This window comes from Carassius gibelio, chromosome A3, assembly GCF_023724105.1.
Source record: "Carassius gibelio isolate Cgi1373 ecotype wild population from Czech Republic chromosome A3, carGib1.2-hapl.c, whole genome shotgun sequence".
NCBI lineage: Eukaryota > Metazoa > Chordata > Actinopteri > Cypriniformes > Cyprinidae > Carassius > Carassius gibelio.
The window spans coordinates 22537015-22559755 of record NC_068373.1 but is presented as its reverse complement, the minus strand read 5'-3'; the positions used below and the strand labels follow the sequence as shown (position 1 = coordinate 22559755).

Sequence of the window (22741 nt, the reverse complement as noted above, 5' to 3'; positions counted from 1 at the left end):
GAGGGCTAAGGTGAAGAAAAACTGGACTGTTGCCCAGTGGTCCAAAGTCCATTTTTTTATTTTTCAGATGAGATCAAGTTTTATATTTCATTTGGAAACCAAAGTCCTAGAGTCTAGTGGAAAGGTGGAGAAGCTCATATTTCAAGTTACCAGTCTGTGATGTTTTGGTGTGCAATGTCATCTGCTGATGTTGGTCCATTGTGTTTTTAGAAAACCAAAGTCACTGTACCCATTTACCAAGAAATGTTGGAGCACTTCATGCTTCCTTCTGCTGACCAGCTTTTGGAAGCTGCTTTAAGAAAGGTTGGTTAAATGACCATGGTGTTGGTGTGCTTGACTGGCCAGCAAACTCACCAGACCTGAACCCCACCGAGAATCTATAGTGTATGGTCAAGAGGAAAATGAGAAACAAGAGACCAAAAAATGCAGATGAGCTGAAGGCCACTGTCAAAGAAACCTGGGCTTCCATTGCACCTCATCAGTGCCACAAACTGATCACCTCCATGCCATGCTGTACTGAGGCAGTAATTATGTAAAAGGAGCCCCTACCAAGTATTGAGTAAATGTACAGTAAATTAACATACTTTCCAGAAAGCCAACAACCCCCCCCCCCCCCCCAAAAAAAATTATTATTGGTCTTATGAAGTATTCTATAGTGAATCAGTGGGTTTTTGTTAAATGTGAACCAAAATCTTCACAATTAAAAGAACCAAAGAATTAAACTGCTTCAGTCTGTGTGCATTGAATTTATTTAATACACAAGTTTCACAATTTGAGTTGAATTACTGAAATAAATGAACTTTTCCACAACATTCTAATTTATTGAGATGCACCTGTATGTGGTTCAACATGATTTGTTCTAAATTATTGATTGTATAATTCAAATCTCCAGCTAAAAAAAATAAATAAAATCTAATCACATCCTAACAATGTACTAGCCAATTTTTCTAGAAACAGGATTCTTTCTTTTGCAAAAACATGAAGAATTTACATTGATCAGAAATATTGTTTTTCTGTCATATTTTGCAATATTTTTAATTAATCTTCCTGCAACAACTCTATCTACCTCATAAGATAAAGTTACAAATGACACTGAAAAAAAGAATGGCTACTACTACTTTTTATGACAGTCCCATCCCATTTTCTTTGCCAATCAGTTTTATTTTCTGTACATGAGTGGGTTTCTTGTACAAAAGATATATCAATATTTATTAATTTTACTAATATAGGCTACTCTATATTCATATTTTCCTGACGTAAAAATTCTACTCAAATTGACAAAAAATATAATTATTAATAATTTTAAAAGGCTATACAACAAAACAGTACAATTACAAATTCACTTATATTAAACTTTGAACATTTATTGACAATATCATATGAGTAAGGAAAATATGTTTTACCCGCATTGTAACACAAACAGGCTATAAATAGACCTTTAGATTTCCACTTTCTTTAAGTGTAAAACGATCGTAGTTTGTGTTTCATTGTTAGCGTGTTTATAAGCCACATCAGCCACAAAATATATCCTATCGCTACTTGGGTGAAAAGTAAGTCAAGTGTGTGTGTACCAATTTCGTCACGTGACCTCAATCCCCTCCCCCGCTGAAAATACGTTGCCGTGGTAATGAGACCAACGTGAACTGGTCAACGCTGGTTATATTTATGTTTAAGTTGCTAAAATCACAACTTCATTGTTTGTAGAGAGAGACGCACAGACACAGGTACGTCTCACACACACACATACACACACAACTGTCATCTTTCTCTCTCGCGATCAGATGATCGAAAATGAATTCAAATATGATCTTACTGTATTATTTCATCTCTGTTTTTGCTTTGAAGCGGGCAGAATGCTAACGATCCTTAACTGACGAAAATAACCGTCATTTTACTCATTCGGTCAAATATTGAGCTGCAAACAACAATATAGTTTTAATTTGTCTATAACTTGGCAAAAGACCATGGAATAAGCGAGATTATCAACGGTTTGCCATGAATTAAAATGCACTTTGCAGGGGGTTCTTTGCCTCCACATCGTGCGTTTAAAACACTAATGATTTTTTCTGCAAATTTCCACCATTTTCCCACTTGTTCTAGGCCACTTCTGATTTGGCACACAATTAAGTTTGCAAAAGTGAGCTCAATAATTCAGATTTTTGTTTAATGTTTGTTTTAATGTTTGTGGAGATTTAGACTGATATATTTGAGTGTGACACAGTGACTAATCTTGTGAATATAATGTCAAAACTTTTACGTAACGTACACAAGGACAACACAATAATCTGAGGAAACATGGCAAAATGAGCGCGTTATAGAAAGTTTCTTATCTTAATATATATATATATATATATGCATTACTGTAAGTGTAGGTTTAGCGTTGGGGTTGGTATAGACTTTAATAAAACAATCTCAGGTATATTTATTATTTTTATTTTTTTGGTGGTAAGTGTACACATTAATAAACATAACTTTACAGGTAGCATTTTTCGTTGTCGAATTGTACAACCAACTGTTTTAATGGGAGGTAGCAAAATCTGACAGGGCAGGACAAATCGACAGAACACTGGTAATGCTCCGTGAGCTTTGTTGTTGTCTGTAATGCTGGGTGCATTATTGTGCTAACTGTATTATCATGTTAGGAGGTTTCTTCTTATTGAAATTTAAGATAAGATAATATACACTTAGGAAAAATACTGTTCTGTAATAGATTTTGTCCTAAATGTGGTCCAGACTGAAATTAACATGGTTACCAAACCATCTGAGGATCTTTCTGTAATACACCCCAGGAGTCTAAAGTACAGCAGCTTAATACACTGTGAAACTCTACAAGTGAACAGCACAATATAAATAATATCTACTTTAATTATACATCTTCTTACTAAACTCTTTATACATTTTCTTTAAACAAATATACATTTTCGTACAAAGTTCCTTGTATTAAATAAATGAATACTAATAAAAAAAAAACTATTATTTACAGATCCCCAAACAACAATGCTATTTATATATAGTATTGTTGATTCAAGTCAAGGCACCAGACGCCTCCAGGACTTGCAGGGCTGCAAGACGCCAAAGCCTGAATGAACTGATGGAAAGGCCAATCTTGTCAGCCTCCGAGACGCAAAGCTGACTGAAGACAGAAAACAACAGGGTGGCCGTGACAAGAGTTGTTTCTGAGGTTCTTTGTGTCTTACTCCGTGACCTGAAACAAAAAGATAAATCAGCATTATTTGTCTAAATTCATTACATTTAGAGAAAAATGTACTAAAAGTTCACGATGACCGAAGATCAAACTAAACCAAGAAAAAGCTTAGCTAATCTTAGACTCTGTACCTTAAACCAGTCATGGAGATGCATCTTGTCCAGACTGAGTCTCTTCCCTGGCTTGGGCTGCAGACAATCGCAAATCATCTGGCAGCATTCTGTGCAAAAAGACGAGAAAGACATTTGATCATACGTTTATACATTACACCTGATCTCTTTGAAGCTATTGGACTTTTTTGTATGATTTAGAGTTCTTTGTTGTCTGATGAAGATCTCACCTTTTGACAAGCCGGGTCTGGTCCAGAGCTTCACAGTGATCATGCTTCGGTCGTAGGATGTAGGAGCTTCTCCACACAGCATTTCATACAGGATGAACCCTAGAGTCCACACTGTTGTTGGTTTTGCGTGGTACCTGCCCTTCATGTAGAACTCGGGAGGACAGTACACTCTTGTGCCTGCAGGAAAGATGCCTGATGTTTAATACATTATCACAGCATGTTGAGTAAATATATGTTTCTGTGAGATACTAACCAAGCAGTTCATAACACATACCATGGAAGACTTTGAAGGCAGATTTCTTCATGAGCGCACCGCACCCGAAGTCGATTAATTTGACCTCCATGGTGTCCTCATTCACCAGAAGGTTCTCCAGTTTGAAATCACGATGGAAGATGCCACGCTTACAGCAAGTTTTAGCGGCATCAGTGACCTGCCGCATAATATTTCGTGCCGTCCCCTCATCAAGGCTTCCTCCATGGTTCTCCACAAAACTAAACAAGTCCACGCAAGGAATGGGGCGCTCCATGACCATCACGTAGTGGTCTGCGTCATCCTCCCAGTCAAGCAACTGAATGATCTGAGGAACGCTGGGGCCCTTATTGGCCATGAGCAACAGGCCAATCTCAATGGGAAGGCGTTTGGGATGACCAGGCTAAAAGAAGGAAGATACGATGATTAGATGGAGGCCGTTTCCCAAATAATAATTTAGTTCACAAATCAAAACAAATTGCCTACAGAAAGCTCATTTGTAGTCTGTGATGAACATTAATATAAGATGTGATAAACTGAAAACAGTGTCTAAGAGGCAATAACATAGAGAGCGCAGCCTACTCACCACTTTGATAGATGGCATGTTTGGCGTCTTGCTTGAACATTTCACTGCCACCTAATCAACAAAACAAAGAATGAACAATTAGCATGTGCAGATAGTTGATATCACTCCAATCATCATTCCTGAACAGATGTGCAAAGTTTTGAAGTGAAGAAAATATAAACCTGAAGTCCATCCTTGCAGCGAGTCCCTTCATAAACACTACCACATCCTCCTTCACCCAACTTGCAGCCGACTGTATACTTGCAAATGTGGCCTAATAACAGACAAACAATTGTGGTTAGTATGAAATGCAACTTTATATTATATTGTATATATAATAATGTTTTTTTATTACATTTTCTAATTCTCATAGATTTCTTATTCGTACCCTTGTCCAGGATGTCCTGCACAAGCCGTTCCTCAGCAGTGAGGAGGACTTCCTCCGTTCTCTCTCCATCAGTCTCAGCAGCTCCAGCAGGCTCCTCATCAGGTGGATTAGGATGATGGCTGTCTGACCTTGAGAGTATGTCTTCAGCTGGAGCTATAATATGAATGAAATCAAATAAATCATTAAAATATTTCATACTCCAATTAATACTATTCTTTATTTAGGGCACTTTTGAATTGATATCCTAAGAAATGTTACTTAAAATATTTATATTGTCACTCTAAAATCTTTGGTGTGATAAAGTTAGCAGTGTTTTTTTTTTCTGAATGAAAAGGAAGAATAACAGAAGTTCCTGTAACTGAAGAATTAGTCGTCTATCAATATTTGCATCATCATGACATGTTGATGTGATTGTACCATCGCTATGTCCCTGATATTTTTCAGCCTCTATCCCGCATTTCTTCTCAATTTTGACCAGGTCATATGTTCCAGCTCTGCAGCAAGGAAAGTGAAGAGTGGGCCACTTCCAGAAGCTCTTCTTCTTCTCCGTTCTCTCTCCATCAGTCTCAGCAGCTCCAGCAGGAGCCTCATCAGGTGGATTAGGTTGACGGTTCTCTGGCGTGATGGGGGAAAGTACAGAGGGTTCGTGTACACACTGGCCTATTAACAGAAAAACAACTGTCCTTATGAAATACATTTTTAAATATGTATTTGATTGATTTTATAATTTATAATAACTTTTTCTAATTCTTATGGTTTTCTTATTCTTACCCTTGTCCAGGACATCCTGTTTCTGCTGTTCCTCAACAGCGGGGAGGACTTCAAGAGCTGGAGCTATAATATGAATTCAATAAAAAATAATATAAGTAAAATATTAACTGGTAAATACTGAAATTCTTGTAGTTCTTCGTTTTGGGGCACTTTTGAATTGCAATCCTAAACTTATCTAAACAATGTTGACCAATTTATTTCTGGTAGTGACATCTAATAAAGTTTAGGAGAAAAATCTTTAATTCAGTTTCTGATGTTTAAACTGTTATTTTGAAATGTTTGGTGTGATAATGTTAGTACTGTTTTGGACGATAGGGATGGGAAAGTGTTTTTTTTTTTCTTAAAGGAAGAACAACAGAAGTTACTGTAATTGATGTAGTTTATCGATATTTGCATTATGATATTGATGTGCTTGTACCATTGCTATATCTCCGATTTATTTCCGCCTCTATCCCGCATTTCTTCTCAGTTTTGACCAGGTCATATGTTCCAGCTCTGCAGCAAGGAACGTGAAGAGCGGGCCACTTCCAGAAGTTCTTGGTCTTCTTCTCATTTCTCCCTCCATCAGTGTCAACAGCATCAGGGTGATCAGGGTGACGGTTCTCTGAGCTGTTGAGGGAGTCTTTGGTTTGTACACCGGGATCGCGTACACACTCCAAACCAGCCGCTTTTTTTAGTCTTGAAAGCAGTCCCATGATAAAATCAATTACGAATTACCACTCGCTAATTGTCGCTATCAGATACTCCTCTTACACTTCAACCCATAAAATGAGCAAATGACTTTTTCGCGCCTTTATATACTGTAATAAGTCTGTGACGTCATAAACGCTAGCGCAGAATGAAGGGGGGGGGGGGGGGGGGTGGAATGCGTGACGTCGTCTCCTTTCGAACGATAGCATTCAAATCTAATGATATTTGATATTAACTTGATATAATTTGTTGTATCGTGTACATCGCGGGTTGTAAATATAGCCGTTTTATACATGAAACTATAAAGCACAAAAATATGAGAAAATAACTCCCCACTTCGTAAATGCAATGGATAGTTGGAAATTAAAGTGACAGCAGCCTAAAATACCTGCTGCTGTCTGTCTGTATTAATATGTAATTGAAGGCTATATTGTTATGTAACTTTTTTTTTACATAGCACATAAGCCACTGGTGTCCATATTTTCCATCTGAGCCATTGGTGCTTCAACTATGATGATTGCTGCTTGCAGCCATATTTTTATACATATATATAAAAAAATTAATGCGCACTATCATGAACCTTTGATTACCATCATTAACTATCATTTATCTACAAGTTAAAGAGCCTGTGTCCTAAGGCTAATTAATGCCTCAGTATGGAGGGCCTGTGCCACTCTCCACCAGCTATCATCAATTCAGATATTTATATTATAATACTTTATATATTCACCTGATGAAATGTTGAAGACATGTTGAAATTCCCTTCTTAATTTAATTTTTCCATTCTCTTTGGAGTGTTACAAGCTCTTGTTGCTCAATGAATATATGTAAAGCTGCAAAGACTAAATTCTCAAATTCAAAGATATATTCTTTGTAAAATTTAAGACTGCCATGCCCTCTTAAAAACGCCTTGTTTAAACACGCCCCCACATGTCTACATCACTATGTGGAAATATTTGCGTAGTGCCGCCCAAATGTTCACGATAAGAAAGAAGGTGTGGTTTCAGTAACCACAGTTAGTGATGAAGAATGCAGCCATGTCAGGGAGATGCTGTGTGTATCTATGCAAAAGCACTTTATTTGGCCTTTCTAAAGGTAGATGCATTTAGGAATCTTTAAGATTACTTACAACAGTAGCCTACAGCAACGCATTTTATGGACAACCATTTTATGATCCTAGCAGAGGAGGTTATTCTGACTTTGCTACAACAATCTGGCACTTCTGAATCACCTACTGTAAAAATGTTATTAGTTGAAGGATTTGCTGACTGATCAAATGCAGAGTTTATGTGTGGGCGCGCATATGTGTTTGTGTGTGTGTGTGTGTGTGTGTGAGAGAGAGAGAGAGAGAGAGAGACGGTCACACAGTGGATCCAGATAGCAAGGAGACATTGATTCAATGTTGAAATCCATCAGAATCATCATTTTGGTTGAGGTTAGTTGGTTGTTAGGTTGGTTGATAATTCAATGCTTTACAGTGTTGAAAAGACAGATATTGAATAAATGTTGATTTTTGGTCTGTATTTCCCCCATGGTGGAATTTAGACTGTCAATCTCTCATTCAACACTTTAATGCAAATGCAAATAGATTTGGTACATTTTTGTGAAATGTAGTGAGCACATGCTCATCAGAGCATGAATCCTGTTAATTTTGTAAACTCATCACCACTAGAACCAAAAATAAAATAAAAAAATTACATAAATAAAATTCTGCCTGCCTAGTGTGTGGTTTAACAACAACAACAAAAAAACTGACCAGTGAGATGAACCAGCTGGACATAATTAATTTATATTAGTAATAGTGGTAGTAATAGTACACTCTCAGAAATAAAGGTACAGTGAGGGTACAATTAAGTACTTTAAGGTACAAATTTCACAAATGTGCCAGCAAAGGAACAAACATGTATCCAGCTGAGTACCAAAAAGTACCTTTCCAACGAAATAGGGTACACAATGAAATATGCATGGTGAAAGGTACATATATGTACCCTTTGAAAAGGTACATTGTCATATAAAGTAATAGTTAAGGTACAACATTCACAAATGTACCATTAAAGGTCCTATCATCTTCCCATTTGGGTACTTAGAAGTACCTTTTGGGTACACATCCGGTAGGGTACAAAAAAGTACCTTATTCAAGTCAAAGTTTACACTTCCTGTGGGGTACTAAGAAGTACTTTTCAAGTTACAGGGTACAAAATCCTCTGGGGTAGCAGCTACTTATGCGTGCCTTTTCTAAGACGGATAGAGCCTTTGTCATAATTTGTAAATGTGGTCTGCTGAATAATCTTCTGCACAGCAAAATCTCCAGTTTTGAAATCCTAGTGTTGGTACTTTTAGAGTAAAGTGTTAAAGTGGTGTTGAATTAACACTAGCTAGTGTAAACAGCCCCCTCTGGCGGTATAAATACGCAGAGTTACCTTTATTAACACTGTTGAGTGTTATAAGTCACATCCGGGACTCGTGTGGGCGCGCATGACCCATCTGAAATATTTTTTCACAGACACCATTTTCTTTGCTCGCGATGCGGCGCATATGAGGATGGAAAACGGCGAAATAAAGTGTTTAATCTTATTCATAAAATGTGTTTTATAATATATCGTTTTATAACTATATTTATTTGCTGTGCACATAAACTTTTCTCAACGACATTTCGTTTCAATCGCTAAAGTAAGTGTTTTTATCTCATTTAAAATATGTAACGTTATATTGATTTATAGCGATATTTATGTGATGTTTTCCAAAAAATTTTCTCAAGAGAGATATTTTATTTCACTCACGATGGGGAGAAGACGGGGACTTTGGTTTTATCAAAGGAAAACACCATAAGTAAGTCTTTTACCTCGTTTACATGTATTTTACTTTATGATGATATTTAAATGCTGTGCGCGCCTAACGAGCCTAACCGTCTCTCACAGATTTGTACTGCGGTGCACTGCAGACGCGGAGGCTGCTCAGAGAAGGCAGAGACCAGAAGTAAGTTAAGCGTTTTACCTCATTTAAAATGTCTATTTTATAACATTAGATTGATTTATAGGGAAATTAATATGTTATGTGCTCCTACACTTTCCTCAGAGAGATATTTTCTTCACTCGAAGCGGAGGTTTAGGGGAAGTTGGTTTTTAACAAGGAAAACACCGAAAGCAGTGTTTTATCTGTATGTACTGCATTAACTGTATGCATTTCATAAAATAATATAATGTAATAATGATTTTTTTATGCTGTGCGTACCTAGACGATTGAAACATTTCTCACAGATTAAATTTGATATCAAATCAAACACAAATCTAAAATAGCAATATCATTACCGTAAGTTACATTAGTTGTTTCTTGCATGTCTGTCTTGTGAACAAATTTTGTGTTACATTAAGCATTAATTTAATAAGTTTTCATAAAGTTGAGGTGTCGTACGTATATATGTATATGTATATATATATATGTATGTATATATATATATATATATATATATATATATATATATATATATATAATTCGTCCCATTAGTAAAAAAAAACAGATTTAGTATTCATCAAAATGTATAAAATCAGTGAAATGCAAACTTAGAATATGATACAAACCTGCAATATCTTTCCTGCTGACCTTTGATGATCCAGTTCAACCATACTAATAAGCAAAAATTACCTAATAAACTAAAAAGAGTATTGAACCTTCTTCTCCTGTGTTCTACTCTACAGACGTGAATTTACTCTTCCTTGTCCCTGAGGTTTAATCATCACGTGAACCAACACCCCCCCCCCCACTCAAAATACGTTGCTGTGACTATGAGACCAACATGAACTGGTCATCGCTGGTGAAAATTTCTGTTAGGTAACTAAAATCACAAGAGATGGATATACAGGTAAGTCTCTCTCACACACACACACACACACACACTGTAATCTTTCTCTCTCGCAATCAGACGAAAGAATAATTCAAAGAAGTGCTATAGTTCATTCAAATAAATGTGATCTTACCGCATTATTTCATCTGTGTTTAATTTGAAGCAAGCAGATTGCTAGACGAGCCTTAACTGACGAAAATAACCGCCATTTTTAACACATTCGGTCAAATATTGAGCTGCAAATAACAAAACTAGTTTTCATTTGTCTATAACTTGGCAAAAGACCATGGAATAAGTGAGATGACCAACGGTTTTCCATGAATTGAAATGCATCGTGTGTTTACTGGTTTAAAACACTAATGATTTTTTCTGCAAATTTCCACCATTTTCCAACTTGTTCTAGGCCACTTCTGATTTGGCACAAAATTCAGTTTGCAAAAGTGAGCTCAATAATTCAGAATTTTGTTTAATGTTTGTGGAGGTTTAGATTGATATATTTGAGTGTGACACACAATGACTAATCTTGTGAATATAATGTCTAAACTTTTACGGAACATATGTACACATGGACAACACAATAATCTGAGGAAAAATGCCAAATGACTTTTGCAGGGGGTGCATTACAGAAAGTTTCTTATCTTAGCTTTTAATTCAGAATTAGGATTTTTTATATCTGCAACTGCATTACTGTAAGGATAGGTTTAGCTATGTGTCTGTAATGCTGGTTGCAGTATTGTGCTAACTGTAATATAATGTTAGGAGGTTTCTTCCTATCTGTAGTTAAAATAAGATAATACACTTAGCAAATGCTGTTCTGTGATGGCTTATATGTGGCCCAAACTGAAATGAACATGGTTACCAAACATATAGAAGATAAGATTTTAAAGTTAGGATCTTTCTGTAATACACCCCCAGGAGCCTAAAGTACAGCAGGTTAATGCACTGTGAAAATCTACAAGTGAACAGCACAATATAAAACAAATATACTTTTATTATACATTTTCTTTAAAAAATATCTTATACATTTTCTTAAGAAAAAAGTTCCTTGTAATAAATAAATGAATACTAATAAAAGAATAACTATTATTTACAGATCCCCAAACAACAGTGCTATTTATATATAGTATTGTTGCTTCAAGTCAAGGCACCAGACGCCTCCAGGACTTGCAGGGCTGCAAGACGCTAAAGCCTGAATGAACTGATGGAAAGGCCAATCTTGTCAGCCTCCGAGACGCAAAGCTGACTGAAGACAGAAAACAACAGGGTGGCCGTGACAAGAGTTGTTTCTGAGGTTCTTTGTGTCTTACTCCGTGACCTGAAACAAAAAGATAAATCAGCATTATTTGTCTAAATTCATTACATTTAGGAAAAAATGTACTAAAAGTTCACGATGACCGAAGATCAAACTAAACCAAGAAAAAGCTTAGCTAATCTTAGACTCTGTACCTTAAACCAGTCATGGAGATGCATCTTGTCCAGACTGAGTCTCTTCCCTGGCTTGGGCTGCAGACAATCGCAAATCATCTGGCAGCATTCTGTGCAAAAAGACGAGAAAGACATTTGATCATACGTTTATACATTACACCTGATCTCTTTGAAGCTATTGGTCTTTTTTGTATGATTTAGAGTTCTTTGTTGTCTGATGAAGATCTCACCTTTTGACAAGCCGGGTCTGGTCCAGAGCTTCACAGTGATCATGCTTCGGTCGTAGGATGTAGGAGCTTCTCCACACAGCATTTCATACAGGATGAACCCTAGAGTCCACACTGTCGTTGGTTTTGCGTGGTACCTGCCCTTCATGTAGAACTCGGGAGGACAGTACACTCTTGTGCCTGCAGGAAAGATGCCTGATGTTTAATACATTATCACAGCATGTTGAGTAAATATATGTTTCTGTGAGATACTAACCAAGCAGTTCATAACACATACCATGGAAGACTTTGAAGGCAGATTTCTTCATGAGCGCACCGCACCCGAAGTCAATTAATTTGACTTCCATGGTGTCCTCATTCACCAGAAGGTTCTCCAGTTTGAAATCACGATGGAAGATGCCACGCTTACAGCAAGTTTTAGCGGCATCAGTGACCTGCCGCATAATATTTCGTGCCGTCCCCTCATCAAGGCTTCCTCCATGGTTCTCCACAAAACTAAACAAGTCCACGCAAGGAATGGGGCGCTCCATGACCATCACGTAGTGGTCTGCGTCATCCTCCCAGTCAAGCAACTGAATGATCTGAGGAACGCTGGGGCCCTTATTGGCCATGAGCAACAGGCCAATCTCAATGGGAAGGCGTTTGGGATGACCAGGCTAAAAGAAGGAAGATACGATGATTAGATGGAGGCTGTTTCCCAAATAATAACTTAGTTCACAAATCAAAACAAGTTGCCTACAGAAAGCTCATTTGTAGTCTGTGATGAACATTAATATAAGATGTGATAAACTGAAAACAGTGTCTAAGAGGCAATAACATAGAGAGCGCAGCCTACTCACCACTTTGATAGATGGCATGTTTGGCGTCTTGCTTGAACATTTCACTGCCACCTAATCAACAAAACAAAGAATGAACAATTAGCATGTGCAGATAGTTGATATCACTCCAATCATCATTCCTGAACACATGTGCAAAGTTTTGAAGTGAAGAAAATATAAACCTGAAGTCCATCCTTGCAGCGAGTCCATTCATAAACACTACCACATCCTCCTTCACCCAACTTGCAGCCGACTGTATACTTGCAAAAGTGGCCTAATAACAGACAAACAATTGTGGTTAGTATGAAATGCAACTTTATATTATATTGTATATATAATAATGTTTTTTTATTACATTTTCTAATTTTCATAGATTTCTTATTCGTACCCTTGTCCAGGATGTCCTGCACAAGCCGTTCCTCAGCAGTGAGGAGGACTTCCTCCATTCTCTCTCCATCAGTCTCAGCAGCTCCAGCAGGTTCCTCATCAGGTGAATTAGGATGATGGCTGTCTGACCTTGAGAGTATGTCTTCAGCTGGAGCTATAATATGAATGAAATCAAATAAATCATTAAAATATTTCATACTCCAATTAATACGGTTCTTCATTTAGGGCACTTTTGAATTGATATCCTAAAAAATGTTACTTAAAATATTTATATTGTCACTCTAAAATCTTTAGTGTGATAAAGTTAGCAGTGTTTTTTTTTTTTTTTCTGAATGAAAAGGAAGAATAACAGAAGTTCCTGTAACTGAAGAATTTGTCGTCTATCAATATTTGCATCATCATGACATGTTGATGTGATTGTACCATCGCTATGTCCCTGATATTTTTCCGCCTCTATCCCGCATTTCTTCTCAATTTTGACCAGGTCATATGTTCCAGCTCTGCAGCAAGGAAAGTGAAGAGTGGGCCACTTCCAGAAGCTCTTCTTCTTCTCCGTTCTCTCTCCATCAGTCTCAGCAGCTCCAGCAGGAGCCTCATCAGGTGAATTAGGTTGACGGTTCTCTGCCATGATGGGGGAAAGTACAGAGGGTTCGTGTACACTCTGGCCTATTAACAGAAAAACAACTGTCCTTATGAAATACATTTTTAAATATGTATTTGATTGATTTTATAATTTATAATAACCTTTTCTAATTCTTATGGATTTCTTATTCTTACCCTTGTCCAGGACATCCTGTTTCTGCTGTTCTTCAACAGCGGGGAGGACTTCAAGAGCTGGAGCTATAATATGAATTCAATAAAAAATAATATAAGTAAAATATTAACTGGTAAATACTGAAATTCTTGTAGTTCTTCGTTTTGGGGCACTTTTGAATTGCTATCCTAAACTTATCTAAACAATGTTGACCAATTTATTTCCGGTAGTGACATCTAATAAAGTTCAGGAGAAAAATCTTTAATTCAGTTTCTGATGTTTAAACTGTTCTTTTAAAATGTTTGGTGTGATAATGGCAGTACTGTTTTGGACGATAGGGATGGGAAAGTGTGTTTTTTTTCTTAAAGGAAGAACAACAGAAGTTCCTGTAATTGATGTAGTTTATCGATATTTGCATCATGATATTGATGTGCTTGTACCATTGCTATATCTCCGATTTATTTCCGCCTCTATCCCGCATTTCTTCTCAGTTTTGACCAGGTCATATGTTCCAGCTCTGCAGCAAGGAACGTGAAGAGCGGGCCACTTCCAGAAGTTCTTGGTCTTCTTCTCATTTCTCCCTCCATCAGTGTCAACAGCATCAGGGTGATCAGGGTGACGGTTCTCTGAGCTGTTGCGGGAGTCTTCAGTTTGTACACCGGGATCGCGTACACACTCCAAACCAGCCGCTTTTTTTAGTCTTGAAAGCAGTCCCATGATAAAATCAATTACGAATTACCACTCGCTAATAGTCGCTATCAGATACTCTGACACTTCAACCCATAAAATGAGCAAGTGATTTTTTTCGTGCCTTTATATACTGTAATAGCTTGTGACGTCATAAACGCTCGCGCGGAATGGGGGGGGGGGTTGGTAATGGAATGCGTGACGTCGTCTTCTTTTGAACGATAGCATTCAAATCTAATGATATTTGATATTAACTTGATATAATTTGTTGTTTCATGTACATAGCAGGTTGTAAATATAGCCGGTTAGTTCACCCAAAAATGAAAATTATGGCATTAATAGCTCACCATTATGCTGTTCCAAACATGTAAGACCTTCTTTTATCTTCGGAACACAGTTTAAGATATTTTAGATTTAGTCCGAGAGCTCTCAGTCCCTCCATTGAAACTGTGTGTACATGTTTCGCAAACGAATCATTCAGTTCACCAAATCGAACGGAATCGTTTTAAACGGTTCGCATCTCTAATACGCATTAATCCACAAATGACTTAAAGGGGGGGTGAAATGCTATTTCATGCATACTGAGTTTTTTACACTGTTAAAGAGTTGGATTCCCATGCTAAACATGGACAAAGTTTCAAAAATTAAGTTTTACGTTTGAAGGAGTATTTCTGTTCCAAAAATACTCCTTCCGGTTTGTCACAAGTCTTGGAAAGTTTTTTCGAGTATGGCTCTGTGTGACGTTAGATGGAGCGGAATTTCCTTATATGGGTCCTGAGGGAACGTCTGCCAGTAGAGCACACGCTCCAGTAGAGCACAGCACTGAGAGCACAACAGATGTTCACTGATCAAAGCGAGAGCGTTGCGAAATGTCACAAAAGGAGTGTGTTTTTGGTTGCCAGGGCAAGACAACCCTGCACAGATTACCAAAAGAGAAACAGCATTAAGGATCCAGTGGATGGAGTTTATTTTTACAGAGCATCAACGGAGTTGTGCAAGTGTTTGTGTTTGTTCCCCTGCATTTCGAAGATGCTTGTTTTACAAACAAGGCCCAGTTTGACGCCGGATTTGCACATCGTTTATTTCTTAAGGATAATGCAGTCAAAACTGCTTCAAATATCTCTGTGTTCTTAACTTAGCTATCAGCGGGTAAGCACATCAAGTAAACAACATGCGATGTTGTCATCAAACTGCACTTTCTACATGTACAGCTTAAAAAAAAAAAGACGACAAAGTGGAACTTAGTCATTTTCCAAAACCGCTAAGCAAATATATACAGTTTCAGTACATACCACATAGAGACGTTGTTGCTGATGCTGCTCTTGTTAAATTTCAGCCTCTGGATCTGATTCTGGATCATAAATATACGCTGAATCTGACTGTTAGCCATGGTTTGTTTTGGTTGGTTTTGTCCACACAGTATTGTCACAGCTTCGCTCTCAAGGCAAAAGCCTACTCACGCTCATGATTCTTTAGCTCTGCCCACACTTCATGCCTCCAGCCAGTAGAGTTTTTCCGGGAAAAATCGGTACAGACTATCTTTCTCTTATGAATATAATAAAACTAAAGACTTTTTGGAGTTATGAAGGATGCAGTACTACTCTGTAGGTACTCAAGATTAACAGGATATTGAGTGAAAACGAGCATTTCACCCCCCCTTTAAGCTGTTCACTTTTTTTAATGTGGCTGACACTCCCTCCGAGTTCAAACAAACCAATATCCCGGAGTAATGCATGCGCTCAAACAGTACACTGACTGAACTGCTGTGAAGAGAGAACTGAAGATGAACACTGAGCTGAGCCAGATAACGAACAATAGACTGACTCATTTTTGGATGAACTAACCCTTTAAATCACAAAGAAATATGAGAAAATAAATCCCCACTTCGTAAACCCAGTGGGTAGTTGGAAATTAAAGTGACAGCAGCCTAAAATACCTGCTGCTGTCTGTCTGTATTGATGACCAAATCACTCAATTGGTCTTGTCTGAATAACTTTAGAAGCTTTAAAGTGTAACTAAACCCCTGGTCAGAGCCTGACTCCACCCACTGACAATATTTGAAAAATGCTGAAAAGTGGGCAGATCACAGCGGCGATAGAGGGGACGAACCGAGGGCGGGGCTGAGCGAGTGCGGCGGATTGATTGACAGCTGCTGTCAGAGACGCTAAAATGGAGAGTGACTGTAATGACGCAAGTAGCTTTGCAACAGAGCGATCATTTGAAGTAGAGGACTCTTCTCACCTACCTTCACCTGAAGTGGAGGATGTCGAGGTGTCTGTTCATATCAATTCGATCAACTGGCTCAAACTGCGGTCTTAACTCCCGCATCGCGTCGCTTTTCAGCGCGAGCTGTGTGGAGAAGCCCATCTCCACCTCCATTGCATTGGAGAAGCAATCCCGTGCAAAATGCAGTTTGCACACTCCAGCTCTAGGCGGGAACTCACGGTCTTCCAGGCCAAGTGCATGCAACCACTGGCGCCTAATTTTAAAGTCTGCTGGAAAACTATGCAGTCCAGCAGTGCTGTCACAACCAGCAACACACCTACGTACCATCCTGACCACTGTACTAAATACAGATAAATCTATGCTAACTTGAATATCTAAATAACTACATAATTGATATGCTAAATAGATGCTATAATCCTGTTTTCAATACTCGCAATTCCAACTCCTCACTCACTGTGATTTTGACGGAACAAGATGGTTTTATACTGCCAGGGGCGTGGTAGCTCGTAGCAAGGGGCGTGGTGAGCTGGAAACTGCCTACGTCACCTGCCACCGCTTACGTCACTTGCCACCGCAACATCCAATAGGAAAAATCAACTGCAATAGCCACCATTCAACCTGAACAGGGCAGCACCGAGACGTTTTTGCACCATATATTGTAGAATTAAAACACTTTATGCTCAAATGTCAAAAAAGTTACTGAATCAATTAACAGCACTAATAAAGCCCCATTCTTACAGATCATTAACTAAAAAAAAGTTGATTTAGGGTTTAGTTACTCTTTAAGAATCCATGTAGGCTATATGTAATTCACACAATGAAGTATATTTTATTTTTATAAAACTATTTATTTGTATTAATTGAATGCTGCTGTTAAATAGACTCATTGTACCTAAAGAATTGAAAACAAACTTGGAACTGTTTATTGAATTTGTAACTTACTGCAAATTTGTGGCACTATAAGTGAACTGACAATTTTGGGAGTAGCCTAGATTTGCATTAGTGTTTGTTTGCATTAATTGATTTCCTACAAATCCTGGTGTCAAGAATTTCAAAATGTAGGTTTTGTTTTTATTTATTTTATTATTTATTTATTTTTTTTGTATACAAAATGTATCTGCCTCAATTTGAAGGACAGATGATGGTCTGTAATATCAATGTTGTCCACATAATATATAAGGTTTTCCACACTACAATGTATAAGTTTTCTAATGATTATCTTTTATTTTGAATGGCTGATATATATATATATATATATATATATATATGTGTGTGTGTGTGTGTGTGTGTGTGTGTGTGTGTGTGTGTGTGTGTGTATGTATGTATATATATATATATATATATATATATATATATATATATATATATATATACATTGAAACTACCATGAACTTTTGATATTTTATCAAACTTAAAACCACATTATTTGGAAAGATACACATATGCCACTGGTGTCCATATTTTCCACGTCAGAGCCATTGCTGCTTCAGTCATGATGATTGCTGCTTGCAGCCATTTTCTATATTCAAAATTGTATTGTGCACTATCATGATCCTTTGCTTACCATCATTAACTGTATAATTTCTCTACAAGTTAAAGAGCGCGTGTCCTTCACCCGAAGGCTAATTAATGCCTCAGAATGGAGGGCCTGTGCCACTCTCCACCAGCTATCATCAATTCAGATATTTATATTATAAATTCACGTGTTGAAATGTTAAAGCCACGTTGAAAGTGCCTTCTTTATTGTTTGTTGCCTTATAATTGTTTTTATTGGCTCTAATTTAAAAACATTCACAAAAGTGCTTTTTAGTACAATATACAATAGTGTACATCAAGCCTTGTTTGAACTTCAATGTACTCAATTTGCTCCTCTCTTTCTTTCTGCGAATAACAGAAATTTCATTTCTGTCTGAATTATTAAATAATCCCTGCTCATTAATTCATTTGGGAAATTATGTGTTAATTATGCACCACACCAAGCACTGGGCCTTATTATATTCATAACCATGTACTAATGACTGAACGGCTGATTGATAAACAAGGCAAAACTATTGAATTATAATTATAAAATTAATAATAATTTTGTTTCTGGATCATCTCTTTGTTGTGCCATATAACAAGCATAAAATCAATCGCATCTTCCTTGTTGTGCCACAAAGAATCAACAATGGTCTCACAGATTGATTAGTCGGCTGAGCATTAAGAACAATATCTCCATTTTAGTGCTTTTTGGACATTGATGTTGCTCTTGTCTCATTGCAGGGGAGTCAGGGAAGGTTTCTGATTCATACAAGGCCATTTCATCCAGTCTAGAAGGAATCAATGATATGAGAATAAGGCCACAGAGGACTCATGCTTTCAGCTGCTAGACCACAGGATTCGGAGAAAGGCAAGCATGACATTAACTCAAATAATGTTTTAAATACTGATACATCAGATCACACTTTTGGAACTAATTGTGGCGTGATGTCATGTTTGCACTTGGAGAGCTAAAGGGAATTAATTATGGAAAATGCATGTGCTTGGATCAATGATTTATGTAACAGAGTCTATCCCATGGGGGTTATTAGAGCTACTCAATCTTTTGCAAAGACAAATTATGCAAAAATGAATGTATTGTAGATAGAACAATGTATTCTTTTATGGCTATTGGGGGAAATAAACAAACCGGAGTGATGAAAAGTGCCTTTTCAGAGCAATATAAGTGATATATGTATTCAAAAATCTAAACCATATAGATATTTACATATATCATGTTACACAACATATGGTGGCTGAACAAAGCAAATTTCAACCATGTGTGCTGAGGGCTGGTCAATACATTACTTGAATACAGGTACAACGTCTCACAGGCATTTTGTGACATTGGGAGTGCAGAAAGTTGAACAAAATGAGCTAACAGAAAAAAAAATCTGTTCCTGTGAATCCACTGTTCAGCTTCCAAACTACTCAAAATGCCCAGTTTTGCCATTCTCATATGAGTGTGTTAAAAAAAATAGACATTCTGTAGGGGTGCTATACAGAAGAGCAATTTTGTACACAAATGGAACCCATTTATTTTTTTCCACAATGGAAGCCATTTATTTTGTTCTGTTCAATGGGAAAGAGAGCCAATGTTTCTACTGTGTTGCTATTGATTCAGTTTTTCTGATTTCACTGCTATTTCTTCTGGCCTTCACCCAAAGCTTGACCATATGGTGGCAGTCAGGGTATCTCTTCCTCCAGGGATTGACCACTTGGTTTTCGAAGGTTATCAATTATGCTGCTCTGGTAGAGCTTCTGTATGATCTGCTGAGGGAAGTGGATTGGTGTTTACTTGTGTAAAAAGGAAAATGTCTGATGCTGGGTGTCCTGCCTTGCTTGCAAATGACAATGTCAGTGTTGCAGTACAGCTGCAGGACGAGAACTCCTGCCTTTATGTAAAATATCCTCTCAGACTGTGAAAGAACCTGTAAAAGAGCAATAAGAACACAATCAGAAAAGTTAGATGTGCAGCTTAACTTATATAACCTGTGTGTTTGTTAACATCATTGCTGCTGTCTGCCATCGTGTATGAAGACACTGGGTGTGACATTTAAATGTGATTTAATAAAACATATAATATAACATTAAAATGAATTAAAATATGCAATATAATATTTTAGGCGAGCCTCATTACAGCAGGATACATTCCATCATCCTGAATGCATTTAAAGCTGCAGTAGGTAACTTTTGTAAAAATGTATTTTTTTTTTACATATTTGTGAAACCTGTCATTATGTCCTCACAGTAGAATATGAGACAGATAATCTGTGAAAAAATCAAGCTCCTCTGGCTCCTCCCAGTGGTCCTATTGCCATTTGCAGAAATTCGCTGCTCCCGGTAAGAAACAACCAATCAGAGATGCGGTTCGTAACTTTTTTTGTGTTAAAAATTTACAAAATGTATATAATAAGTGAGTACACCATGAATCCATTTTCCAAACTGTGTTTTTAGCTTGTCCTGAATCACTAGGGTGCACCTATAATAATATTTATATTCGGACTATTTTAGATTGCTTCGGGGGTACCGCGGCGGAGTAACCCAGTACCTTTGTGATTCTTCATAGACATAAACAGAGAGAAGTAGTTCCGGCTACGATGTTCTTCCGCAAGATGCAAGCAGTTCTGTTTATTAACCGCTAGAGCATCAAAAGTTCCCTACCGCAGCTTTAATATAAATAGAAAATAAAACTGGTGCTAAAATAGAACCCTGTGGAACACCTTTTGTAGTTTTTTGTTCATTTGAAATAAAATTTACAACTGAGACACATGGAGTTCTTTCCAATAAATAATCATTGAACCAATTTAGAGCCATTTCACTAAAACCTATACAACTTAGCCCCTGTAATAAAACTTTATGATGTACAGGGTCAAATGCTTTAGAGAGATCTACAAAAAATGCTGCACAATGTTGTTTACTATCCAAACATTTAACAATATCATTTGAAATCAGCATAGCTAGTACTATGACCCGATCTAAATCCTGATTGAAATTAATTAAAAAAATAATTTTCAGTTAAGAACTGCTTCACTTATTTTCAGTTAAGAACTGATAATTAACAAAAGATTCAAATACTTTTGCCAACACAGACAACCTACAGTACTAACTGGCCGACAGTTATCCAAAACTGATGGGTCTCCACGTTTTTAATTTCCATGGATTAACATTTGTTAATCTTAAATTAAATTTAAGTAAAACATACAACTGATGGGCTCTGTTATAAGTTTAAGTTATAACAGAGCCCATCAGTTGTATGTTTTACTTAAATTTAAGGTTCTATTTTATCAGACACTGATGATTTTTTTATATCCAAATTTGATAGCTAAAATGGGAGTAAAACTAAACAGTGGTACAACATGAAGTAACTGTCACAGTGTCTGGGTTGTGTTCCCTGGGTTTCCACTAGATGTCCTCCTTTCCCACGGTGTCTGTCACCTTATTAACTGTCTGTTCCCTTATTTGGTCACCTTCCTCCTTGTTTGGGTTAATTGATTATTCCCCACCTGTCTCCAGTTCCCTCATCACCTTCTGTGTATTTATACCCGGTCTGTCTGAGTATGTGTTACGGAGTCCTTGTCTTATGCTAATCCTAAATCTTGATCCTGCCTTGTGTTTTGTCTGTTCATGTTTATTGGATATTCTGGTTTTGACCCTGCCTGGACTGTTTACCCCTTTTGGATTACCCCTGAATAAATATCATACCCGCACTTGGATCTCTCCGTGTTTCTTGTATCACCAATCGTGACAGTAACTTCCACGTTTTCTTGTTCCCTTAAATTACTGTAGTTGTGGGTTACTCCCGCAGAAATAAAGTGGCTTATTAAATCATTTACTATATTCTCTCTATCTTTAATTATGCTCTCATTTATTTTCAAATGATCAGGTAGATTGGTAGAGGTTTTTTGACCAGAAGCTGATTTGGTCAGTTTCCAGAAATTAAACGGATCACTAATATTCTAATTTATCATATTTAAATAATAATCACATTTAGAGCTTTTTACAAATTGTGTACAATTATTTCTTATTGTTCTGTAATTAATCCAGTCCATATGATTATTAGTTTCTCCTGTCACTGCAGATGGACATCACATAAGGAGACAACTTTTCCACAGGCAATGCAAACCTCAGGGTTCAACTCTGAATGAAAAGCACATGAAAGACGATGCACATCTCATACATCTTAATCCTCATAATAGTACCTCCACCAACCGGCTCCAGAAAAGTCACAGCCCAAAAACCCATAAAAACCCACAGTCCAAAAATACGGCACAGATTCAACTCTTCCCTTGTCAGCGATAGAAGGTCTTTCATCCATGGGGATCCACAGCAGTGGAGGATATGAACACATTTTAAGAGTAGATTTGAGATGGAATTATAATGGAAATGTAGGACCAACACAAACTTTAAAACAGCCTTAAAAGACAATATTTGATCTCCTTTACAGTAAAAAACTTAAAAAGAGCGCGAAAACACAGGCTTTTCACACACGCCTCACACAAGCCGCCATCTTGGAACTTGTACATAGAATTGTACATAAAAAATATACTGTACTTTACAAAAAGAAAAGAAACCACCTATCTCTTAAATGGACCATTGACACACTATCTACAAACTCAATGAACTCGGTAATGAAGTCTGCAATCTTT

At 37.2% G+C, this 22741-nt stretch overlaps 1 long non-coding RNA gene and 1 pseudogene across 1 annotated transcript; one reads left to right on the top strand and one right to left on the bottom strand.

Annotated features, from left to right (window-relative positions):
- Positions 1-3452: 3452 nt before the first annotated feature.
- LOC127957192 (uncharacterized) lies at positions 3453-6214 on the bottom strand (annotated as a pseudogene).
- A 2137-nt stretch (positions 6215-8351) lies between these two features.
- On the top strand, positions 8352-10143 carry LOC127952227 (uncharacterized). Its single transcript, XR_008152855.1, has 5 exons — positions 8352-8879; positions 8968-9038; positions 9128-9185; positions 9285-9366; positions 9905-10143. It is a non-coding gene; the product is annotated as an uncharacterized LOC127952227 (long non-coding RNA).
- Positions 10144-22741: the final 12598 nt, after the last annotated feature.